Raw genomic sequence first — 12,103 nt, 5'->3', positions numbered from 1 at the left:
ACCGCCCTAGGTGGCTCGTTCAGCCTGGGCTTCCTCAACAGCACTCGATGGGCTCCCTCCAGCTCCAAGGGTCCTTGGAACGGCCCCGCGTCCATTAACGAATTCAACATCACAACCACGTAGGCCCCCAAATCCAAACCTTCCAGCCCCTCCGAGAGGCCCAAAATCCGCAGGTTCTTCCGACGGGAGCGGTTCTCCATCTCCTCCATCCTTGCCAGCCATTTCTTGTGAAGCGCCTCGTGCGACTCCACCTTCACTGCCAGCCCCAGGAGTCGTCCTCGCTCTCCGAGGCCTTTTGCTGTAGCTCCCGGATCTCCACACCCTGAGCTGTCTGAGTCGCCATGAGCTTGTCCAGCGAGGCCTTAAACGGCTCCAGGATCTCAGCTTTCAGCTCTCTGAAGCAGCGATGGAGCAGCTCCTGCTGCTCCTGCGCCCACTGCTCTCACGCTGCCGGTTCCCCGCCCGCCGCCATCTTGTTTTTCCTGCCTCGCACCTTTCTCTGCTCCAAAGCCGATTTTTTTGACCGCCCAGCTCCTGGTCCAGGCCATCCAGCAGCAGCTGAGCACAGTGGATGTGTTCCCACACCGGGAAAAGTCCAACCAGCACCGCTGCGGGCCCTTAAAAGAGCCCGAAAGTCCAAAAATAGCGGGAGCTACCGAACATGCGGCTTAGCTCCGCATCGCCGCAACTGGAAGTCTCCCCTCATCCTTCTAAACTCCAACGAGTACAGACCCAGAGTCCTCAACCGTTCCTCATACGACAAGCTCTTCATTGCAGGAAACATTCTTCTGAACCTCCTCTGGACCCTTTCCAAGGCCAGCACATCCCTCCTTAGATACGGGGCCCAAAACTGCTCACAATACCCCTAATTACATCTTGAAATAGACCTAAAATTTCAGAATAATTGAATTATAAATCGTTTATATGATTTTCAAAGTGAAAAAGAGAGCATTGAAATGGGACAGCTTTTCTCTCTAACAGGAACTTGTCAATAACTGTACAGTTTAATCTTGGGGCCTGTGAACTTGGGCTAATGGAGATAACTAAGCAGCCTAGGAAAATTGATTATTGAATGGTTCCGTTGAAATGGATCATTTAGCCCCTATTCAGCAGAGTAGATTGAATAGATCCGGTTGCCAGATCCACAGTCTCCAATGAACACAAAAGAGCTGGCATGCTGCCTCACAGAATTCTGAGGTGGCACCTGAAATGATCAGACTGACAAGGAAAAGATCTTCAGTGGTAAGTACACTCTTCGGTGTCTGGAAAATATTTGAAATGCATTTTAAAGAGGAACATCCCTATAAGTAATATTTAGAAACAAACTCCTTAACGTGTTCTAGATTCTATGATTAATTTAAACTACAATGTCCGCTTAATCACTGTTGCTTCACAGCCCCAGGGACCCGGATTCGATTCCCGGCTTGGGTCACTGTCTGTGCAGAGTCTGCTGTTCTCCCCGTGTCTGCGTGGGTTTCCTCTGGGTGCTCCTGTTTCCTCCCACAAGTCCCAAAAGACGTGGGTAAATTGGACATTCTGAATTCTCCCTCTGCACCCGAACAGGTGTCTGGAGTGTGGTGACATGGGGATTTTCACAGTAACTTCATTGCAGTGTTAATGTAAGCCTACTTGTGATACTAATAAAGATTATTATTATAATCTTTACTTTGAATTAAAATTTGCTGACCATTTTCAGCTTTCAATTTCTTTGAATGGGATAGTATAAAAAATAATTTCTACCTTCCCAATCTCCATGTTTGTGATGCTCAGGATGTTTGGCTTTAATTCCATTCTGCTTCAGCTCCTAAGTGCCCTTGTTCCAAACAATCTCTTGGTTACAGCAGGGTCGTGTCCTGGACCAAACCACATGCAGCTGCTTCATCAATGACTTTCCTTCCATCATAAGGCCAGAAGTAGGGATGTTTGCTGATGATTGCATGTGTACTATGTTCAGAACCATTTGCAACAACTCAGATGTGAAGCAGTCCATGTACAAATGCAACAACCTGGACAATATCTAGGCTTGGGCTGATAGGTGGCAAGTAACAGTTGTGCCAGGGATTGACTATCTCCAACAAGAGAGAAACTAACCATTGCCCCTTGACATTTAATGGCATTACCATAGCTGAATTCCTCAGGCATCCGGAAGGTTACCATTGACCGGAAACAGAATTGGACCAGCCATGTAAATACTGTGGCTACAAGAGCGGGTCAAAGACTAGGAATCCTGTGGCAAGTAACTCACCATCTGACTCCCCACAGCCCATCCACCATTTACAAGACATAGGTCAGGGGTGTACTGTAGGAACAGGAGTAAGCCATTCAGCCCTCCTAGCCTGCTCTGCTATTCAATGAGATCATGACTGATCTGTGGCCTAACTCCATATACGTGCCTTTGGCCCAATCCCTTAATACCTTTGTTTGCCAAAGTCTCGGATTTAAAATTAGAAATGATCTAGCATCAATTGCGGTATGTGGAAGAGAGTTCCAAAACTCCACATTCCTTTGTGTTGAAGTGCTTCCTAATATCTCTCCTGAATGGCCTGGCCCAAATTTTTAGACTATGCCCCCCCCCCCTCCAAGTTCTAGAACCTCCAACCAGTGGAAACAGTTTATCTGTATCTACCCTGTCCTTTCCTATTAACATCTTGAAGACTTCGATCAGATCACCCTTAATTTTCTAAATTGTAGAGAAAACAAGCCTATTTCGTATAATCTCTCCTCGTAACTTAATCCCTGAAGTCCAGGTATCATTCTTGTAACCCCATGTTGCACTCCCTCCAAGGCTAAAATATCTTTCAGGAGGTGTGGTGCCCAGATCTGCTCACAGTACTTTCACGTGGGGTCTAACAAAGGTTTTGTAAAGCTGCAGCATAACTTCTTATACTCGCAACCTTATACTCCAGTCCTCTCTCTCTCTCTCTCTCATGTATATATATAATATATATATTGAATTTTTTAAAACTCACCGCTATTCTTAGAATTCCCCCTATACCAAAAAAAAGGTCGATATTCTAAATGGTGAACAGGGATTCTCACTCCCTGACTCCGATGCAGGCTTCGGTGGGTGCTATTTAGGTCAAACTATATTTTCAAGTTATCCCCCAGTATAACCCATACCTTCACCGAAGAATTTTACCTACTTACCCCTTAGTAGCATCCATGTCCTGGGTCCTGCGTTGTTAAGGGAGTAAAGTAGGCTAATAGCCACTTTTTCAGGTTAAGTTAAGTTATTTTATTATTATATTTTTTCTTTTAAAAGCTGCAAACACTTTCTGTACAGAAAGGAAAAAAGCTCTTGCTTCTGGCTGCTGCTGATTGTCAGGCCCACCTTGACAATCAATCTTCTTAAAATCTGGTCTTCTTGAGTTGTATTCGCTGGTGAACTCGGTTGCTGTGTCCTGTCCTTCCCATGCACCGAGCTGTGAGAGCTGGCTCTGCTCGCTGTCCCCTTTCGTCAGGTTTATATTCTCTTTCGAAGAGTCACCAAGTTTTAACGACTTTATTGTAAATGAGCTTGTTTCATTTTGATTGTCAAAAAGTATCCTTGATGCAAACATCCAAATTCAACCAACTATTCATTTTGCGCATAACGTCACCTCCCAGATCTGATTTTAAAACGCCCCGGTTTCAATAGGTGTTACCTCCACTTCCTGCTTTTGAATCGCTTAATTTTCCAATTGTCCCCAGCTATAACTTTGCCTTTGATTTTGACTTCAAATTGTGTCTCTCGTAGACAGGTCGTCTCCAATTTTCTTTTAATTGACTTGATGTCCATAGAATTTTACACTTCAGAATTTACACCAAATTCGACTGAGCATCTTCCATCCTTTCCAGCTGTTTACTAAGAGTTTATTTCAATTAAGGTGTGAGACTTTGCTTTTAGCTGTATGCTAAAATTTAACTGAAAGGCCTGCCTGTTTTAAACATTCGTCAATTGAAACTCTCATTCATGCCTTTCCAGATACTTCCTGAGATAGTTACATTCTATGAAGGTGTGAGCTATTGTTTTAGCTTACCACATGAAACCTGTGTGTTTGATAATCTGCATTTTACAATCCTGCTCTTTGCAGCTGCTATACCTTTTGTGGGATCTTTCCCTGTACCCTCTCAGACCAGATATTGCCAGACTTCCATGTTTCAAATGACACATTTTTCTGTATTTTCGAGAACAATATGTATTGGCATTTTAGAAATGTATGCACCTGAACCCCCCCCCTTCTTCGGACATACACTGAATTTAGCTTCATAATCATCTAGAAAGTATCCTGAGCTATCCTTTTTTGATCCAAAATGGATAACTTTAGACTTACTTGCATTGAAGTCCATCTTCCACAGTTTGCCCTTCAGTTAGTCTATCAATATTCCTTTGCAATTCTATGCTATCAACTACACTGCCCACAATGCCACCCAACTTTGTCATCAGCAAATTTGGTTCTATTTGTGTGCCATTACCCAAATCGTTACTGAATAATGTGAACAATTGAGGCCCCAACACATCCCTATGGGACACCACTAGGCACAACCTGCCAATTGGAGTACTTGCCCATTAACCCCGCTCTGTCACCTGCCTCTCCACCAATTTCCCAGCCATGTCAGTAATTTGACCTCACTTCTGTGGGCTTTTTCCTTAGTTTTTTTTTAATAAACATTTTATTGAGGTATTTATGGTTTTATAACAGTAACAGAAGAAACGGTGTACAGACAATTATTAAACATAGTGCAAAACCTGTCTTCCTCTCTCACAGGTCTCACCTTTTCTTTTCTAACTCCCTACTCTACACTAAACTAGCCCCACAGCTACCCCCCCCCCCCCCCCTTTCTGCTGACAGTTAATTTCCCTAAAGAAGTCGACGAACGGTTGCCACTTTCGGGCGAACCCTAACATTGACCCTCTTGAGGCGAACTTGATTTTCTCTAGGCAGAGAAAGCTAGCCATGTTAGTAAGCCAGGTCTCTGATTTCAGGGGCTTTTGAGTCCCTCCAAGCTAATAGTATCCGTCTCCGGGCTACCAGGGAAGCAAAGGCCAGAACGTCTGCCTCTGTCTTCCTGGAATCCCAGATCTTTCGACACCCCAAAAATCGGCACCTCTGGACTCGGCGCCACCTTTCTTTTCAACACCTTGGACATAACATCCACAAACCCCTTCCAGAATCCCCTAAGCTTCGGGCATGCCCAGAACATATGAACGTGGTTCGCTGGTCCTTGCGCACAACTTGCGTACCTATCCTCTACCCCAAAGAAACTGCTCATCCGGGCCACAGTCATGTGAGCCCAGTGAATGACCTTAAATTGTATCAGGCTGAGCCTGGCACATGTTGTGGACGCGTTGACTCGGCTCAATGCATCCGCCCAGATACCATCCTCTAACTCTCCTCCTAACTCCTCTTCCCATTTGTGTTTCAGCTCCTGTCTGTGTTTCCCCTGACCCTATAAGCTCCTTTATAAATGTCCGAAACCTTCCCTTCTCCCACCCACACTCTGGAAACTATCCTGTCCTGTATTCCCCTCGGTGGTAGGAGCGGGAGGGTTGAGACCTGCCAGCGTAGTCCCGCATCTGCAGGTACCTAAACTCATTCCCTCCCGTCGATTCAAATTTCACCTACAGTTCCCTCAGGCTGGGAAAGCTCCCCTCTATAAACATATCGCCTATCCTCTCGATCCCTGCTCTCTGCCATCTCTGGAACCCTCCATCTAGCCTCCCTGGGGCAAACCGGTGATTATTGCAAATTGGAGACCAGACCGATGCTCCCTCTGCTCCCACATGTCTCCTCCATTGCCCCCAGACTCTCAGGGCTGTGACCACCAAGGGGCTGGTGGAGTAGCGTGCCGGCGGGAACGGCAGAGGCGCCGTTACCAACCCCCCAAACTAGTGCCCTTACAAGATGCTGCCTCTACTCGCTCCCACACCAACCGGCCCCCCACCACTACCATCACCCACTTCCTAATCATGGCTATATTCGCCGCCCAGTAATAATTACTAAAGTTCGGAAGTACCAGCCTGCCCTACCCCCGGCTGCACTCCAACATCCCCTTTTAACTCGCGGGGTCTTACCCGCCCATAAAAAGCCCAAGATCACCTTGTTGACCAGTTTGAAAAAGGACTGAGGAATAAAGATGGGGAGGCACTGAAACACAAACAGGAATCTCGGGATTCGTTGTCTGTACCCTCCCAGCCAGTGACAACGGGAGCACGTCCCACCTTTGAAAATCCTCCTTCATTTGGTCTACTGGTCAGGCCAGATTTAGCTTGTGCAGCCATTCCCATTCCCGCGCCACCTGGATGCCAAGGTACCGAAAGCTTCCCGCGACCACTTTAAACGGCAGCTCCCCCAATCGCCTCTCCTGCCCCTGTTGTACGTTTTACTTGAGTGTATTACGCGTTTATTGGAGTGTATTAACACGCCTCCGTTTAAAGGCCGTGTGCTTAACACTGCTACAGCTGTGTGTGTGTATTTTCAGCTCGGAGTCGCCAGGTGCCGTATTTAGACACCTCACAAGTATTTCAAGGTCAGGTTCAAAGTAATAAAACTATACACCGATTAGTAAGTTCAAACGATCAATATTTATTATACAAATATAATAAATACGCATGCATACGCTAAAGACTAATACCTATTTCTACTATTAAACGACTAAATACTTATCTAAGTAGGAACCAGCAAGGTCAGGGGACAAGGCCTTTGTTCCTTTCTGGGCTGCACCTTCTGTTCACTAATAGTCGAATAATATATAAGTAATGCCGGGTTCACGTAGCGAGCGTCGTTTTGGCACTTACTGAACGATGGCTGGTGCTCAACGGCCGGTGATGAAAGACAGGATCTGGAGGCTGGAGTCGGAGTCAAAACAGCAGTCCAAGCCGGAGCACAAAAACAGCAGTCCAAGCCGGAGCACAAAAACAGCAACGGAGCCGGAGCACAACAGACAGAACCATGTGCGGGGTCTACCTTTATAGGTCCCCCAATGTCCGTGCCTTTTCGGGGCGGGCCTTTACCTGCCATGTATCGATTGGGTCATTTCCCAATCGATGTCTTACAAATCCCCCAATCTGAGGGTCTCTTCTCGATGGGTGGGGCGGTCTCTAGGGTCTTTTGTGATGGATACTTCTGGTGCTGTTTCGTCTGGGCGTCGACTCAAAGTATCCATTCAAACCCAAATGTTGCTATTGTGTGTGCCCAGATCTGGATCGCCTCATTACTATGCAAAGCGTTTTGCTATTTACACCTTTGGTTGAGATCTTTCACCTGGCCATAAACTAGTTTCGATACGTGCAGAATGCTAATTAGCCTTTGCAGACTGCTTGTCCTGGCTAAGACTGTTTTCTCCCTACAGCCTTAGCAGTTCTCCATTTTGTTAGCCCAGTGTCCATCTTAGGTGGCTACACCCCTTGCCTGGATCGCAAACAATTCGCTTTTCCCCATGTTCAATTTATAACCTGAAAACCGGCCAAATTCCCCCAGAATCCTCATAATTTCTTCCATCCCTTCCAATGGGCCCGACACATATAAGATCAGATCATCCACGTATAGCAAGACTCTGTGTTCCACCCCTCCCCGGACCAGCCCCCTCCAGCCCTTTGAGGCTCTCAACGCAATTGCCAGTGATTCTATGGCCAGTGCAAACAACAGCGGGGAGAGGGGGCATCCCTGCCTCGTCCCCTGGTGCAGCCTAAAATAGCCCGATGTCAGCCTGTTTGTCCAAACACTTGCCACGGGCGCCTGATACAGCAGCCTGACCCAGTCAATGAAGCCCCGCCCAAATCCAAACCACCCCAGTACCTCCCACAGATAATCCCATTCCGCCTGGTCAGATGCCTTCTCCGCGTCCATTGCGACCACTACCTCTACGTCCCTACCCTCTGGGGGCATCATGATAACATTCAACAGCCTTCTTACATTGGTCACCAACTGTCTCCCCTTAACAAATCCCGTCTGGTCCTCCCCAATCATGTCCGGGATGCAGTCTTCAATCCTTGAGGACAAGATCTTAGCCAACAATTTGGCGTCTACATTTAGTAGGGAGATCGGTCTGTAAGACCTGCATAACTCCAGGTCCATCCCGCTTCAGGAACAATGAGATAGTGGCCTGTGACATCCTTGAGGGCACCCCCCCTCCCCACTTGCCTCATTAAATGTCCTCATCAGCAGTGACCCCAGGATCCCAGAGAACTTTTTGTAAAACTCCATGGGCACCCATCCGGTCCCGGGGCTTTACCCGACTGCATGGCCTTCAGCCCATCTGCTATCTCTGCCAACCCAATCGGGGCCCCCAGCCCTTCTACCAAGTCTTCGTCAACCTTCGGGAACTTGCAGCCTCCCTAAGAATTGCCTCATCCCCTCCGGCCCAGCTGGGGGTTCCGACTCATACAACCTGTAGAATTCCTCGAACACCTTATTGACCCCAGCTGAATCTCCAACCAGGTTTCCATCCCTATCCCTTACTTTTCCAATCTCCCTGGCCGCCTCCCGCTTTCTAAGCTGCTGCGCAAGCATTCTACTGGCCTTCTCCCCATATTCATAGATCGCCCCCCTCGCCTTCCTCAGCTGGTCAACCGCCTTCACTGCAGTTAACAAGCGGAACTCTGCCTGTATGCCTCGTTGCCTTAAAAGCTCTGCTTCTGGGGTCTCCGTATACCTCCTGTCGACCTGTAATATCTCTTTTATCAGTCGATCCATCTCTGCTCTGTCTGCCTTCTCCCTGTGGGCCCATGCCGAGATCAGCTCTCCTCTAACCACCACCTTCAGCGTCTCCTAGACCACTGCAGCCGAAACTTCCCCCGTGTCGTTGACTTCCAGGTAGTTCTGGATACATTTCGTCAGCCGCCCCCACACCTCATCCGCTAAAAGTCCCACGTCCAGCCTCCAGTGCGGGTGCTGGCTACTGTCCTTGCTGACCTGTAGGTCAACCCAGTGCGGGGCATGATCCGAGATCGTGATCGCTGAGTACTCAATGTCCACTGCCCCCATCAGCCCTATTGAGGATTTTAAAAAGTCAATCCGGGAGTACACTTTATGCACGTGCGAGTAGAAGGAAAACAACATTGCCACGTCCGCCTTCAGTCCCCTCAAATGCGCGAACACGCGTGCCCTCTTAACCGGCCCATTTAGCCCTCTTGCGTTCCATGTGATCAGCCTAGTCAGGGGGCTTCTCGCGCCCCCCCTCCACCGATCAGCCATCACCTTTCTTGCGCCAGTCTCCAGCCTGCGCCCCAGGCAGGCTCCGCCCCTGGCCTCCCTATTGTCCCACAGCAAAAGTCCCTCCCCCGTCAGCAGAACATTTCCCTCCCCCCCAGTAACAGCAATATGCACACAGCCCCCTTCAACAAGAATAGCATATGCTCACCCCCCACTGCATTTTCCCATCTATTGTTCCCTTCCCCCCCCCACCCCCCTCAGACCAACACATATGCAAACGTAAACAATCCCAATCCAATTGCCCAAAAGAAACACAAAGAAAATCAGAAAAAAGATCCAACATCTAACATTCACACCTCCATCCCCATCAGTGCAAATGCAAATTTTAACTCACACAGCTCGTCCGCAGACCCCAAACCAATACAAAAGGCAGTACAAGTAACGTCCAAAGACCAAAACATTTATTTTCTTAAAAAAAAACAAAAAAAAACATGAACGCTGCAGTAAAGTTCAGTCCAAACACCTCCGTCCGCTACCAGCCCTTTCCTTCTAGCGAAGTCCATCGCTTCCTCGAGCGACTCGAAGTAGAAACGTTGCTCTTTGTGTGTAACCCAAAGATAGGCCGGATACAGCAGTCCAAACTTGACCTTCTTCTTGAAAAGGGTCGATTTTATCTGGTTGAACCCTGCTCTTCTCCTGGCCACGTCCACGCTCAGATCCTGATATATACACAGGAGGCTCTTCTCCCATTTACAGCTCCATGTCTGCCTGGCCCACTCTAGAATGCACTCCTTGTCCAGGTACCTGTGGAATCTCACCACCATTGCTCTCGGGGAGGGGGGGGGGGTCACCTACACGTGGCTTCCCCACGAGCGCTCTTTGCACCCTGTCCACCTCCAAGGGTCGGGTGAACGTCCCCTCCTCCAGTAGCTTCTCAAACATACCCGCTATGTATGCCCCTGCGTCCGCGAGACCCACGATTCTCAAGTTCTACCAGGACCTGTTCTCTAGATCCTCCACCTTCTCCTGTAGCCTTTTCTGCTGGTCTCTCAACATCCCCACCTCCAACTCCACTGCAGCTTGGTGTTCCTCCTGCTCAGTCAGTGCCTTCTCCACTTTCTGGATCGCCCGATTTTGAGCATCCAGCCTGAGTTCCAAACGCGCAATTGACTCCTTAATCGGGTCCAAGCAGTACTGTTTCTGCTGGGAGAAGCCCTCTTGTATAAACTGCATCATCTGCCCCATCGACCGCTGGGTCGTCGAGCCAAAACTCTGGTCGTCCGCCATGCTTTCTTCCGATGCAGCCTCAGTCCAACCTTCTCCCTTCGCCTATTTCTTCCTTTACAAGCACTCCTGGTCCACTTCTCCATGCACTGATGTAGGATTCCTCGTCACAGTTGCATCCAACATCAATTTTCCTCTTTAGATCCGACAAAAAATCGGGGAAAAAGGTCCAAAGTTCCGACCTGAGCGGGAGCCACCAATTTGTGACCTACTCCGTCATAGCCCCAACCGGAAGTCTCGCTTCTGCCTTAAACAGTCTCTTATGTGGGACTTTCTAAATGCCTTCTGGAAGTCCATATAAGCAACATCAAAAGACATTCCCCTGTCCACTGCCATAGTCACTTGTTCAAAACATTCAATGAGGTTTGTGAGGCATGACCCACCTGTCATGAATACATGTCGGCTCTCCCTGATAAACTGAAAATATTTGAGGGGTTCAGTTACCCTATCCTTGATTATAAACTGCAACAATTTCCCCACCACAGATGGGTCTCCATCTCTGTGGCACAATTGGTCAGCAGACTCGGCTGCTTACCCAGTGGGAGTTGGTTCGAGACCATCCAGGGATACAACACTTCACTGTTTTTGCCCATCAGCATTCATTGTCTCTCAGTTCCGGCTGTCATTTGATACATTGACAGGAAGAAAATACTCCCCACCACAGATATTCGACTAGTTGGTCTGTAATTCCCTGGTTTTCCTCTTTTGCCGTTCTTAAAAAGCGGAGTAACACGACCAATTCTCCAATCCAGAGGGATGACTCTTGAATCTAGGAAACTCTGAAAGATTATAGTTAGGACATCTATAATGTGCTCCCATACTTCCTTTAACAGCCTCAGATGGAAACAGTCAGATCTGGGGATTTGTCACTCTTTAGTTTCAATAATTTCTACATTATCAATGTTTTGCTTACATTAATAATGGATCGGGGCAGCACGGTGGCGCAGTGGGTTAGCCATGCAGCCTCACGGCGCCGAGGTCCCAGGTTCGATCCCGGCTCTGGGTCACTGTCTGTGTGGAGCTTGCACATTCTCCCCGTGTTTGCGTGGGTTTCACCCTGTAGTTTTTACCTTGCCATTATTCTTAGAATTTCCCTCCATACCAGAAAAGGATCAATATATTTTCACTGGTGAGCAGGGATTCTCACTCCCTGACTCCTATGCAGACTTAGGTGGGTGATATTCGGGTCAAACTAATGTTTCAAGTTATCCCCCTGTCATAATATCCACTCATGTATACCATGAGATGCAGACAGGCAGTGATTGACACACAGGATAACCAATGAACACACACGGCACAGAACAACCAATCACCAGACAGAACACCACCACTATAAAGCCCACAGGGCACTAAGGCTCTTCCTCTCTCACAGGACAGGGCTAGGGAGATAGTCGCAGTGCACAGGCCAATGAACATCATCACCATGTGATAGAGAGCTAGTCTGGTCAAGCCAGTAGGAGGTTATCAGTTAGGTTAATAGAGTGTCAACTCACAGCAGATTATGTACAGCAATCAACAGGTTCAATAAAACAGTGTTGGACCATCTCCTGTGTCAGAAGCCTGTTTCTTGTTTTACTGCATCCAGTTGCGGTCGAGTTAGACCAACACAGATAACACATCATGGTACCAGAGAGCTATTAACTCTAACAAACCTACCTTGAGTGAATCTGCAATGACCAGCATGC

This window comes from Scyliorhinus canicula, chromosome 4, assembly GCF_902713615.1.
Source record: "Scyliorhinus canicula chromosome 4, sScyCan1.1, whole genome shotgun sequence".
NCBI classification, from domain to species: Eukaryota; Metazoa; Chordata; class Chondrichthyes; order Carcharhiniformes; family Scyliorhinidae; genus Scyliorhinus; species Scyliorhinus canicula.
The sequence above is the reverse complement of the archived record's forward strand: the minus strand, read 5'-3'. Positions refer to the sequence as shown.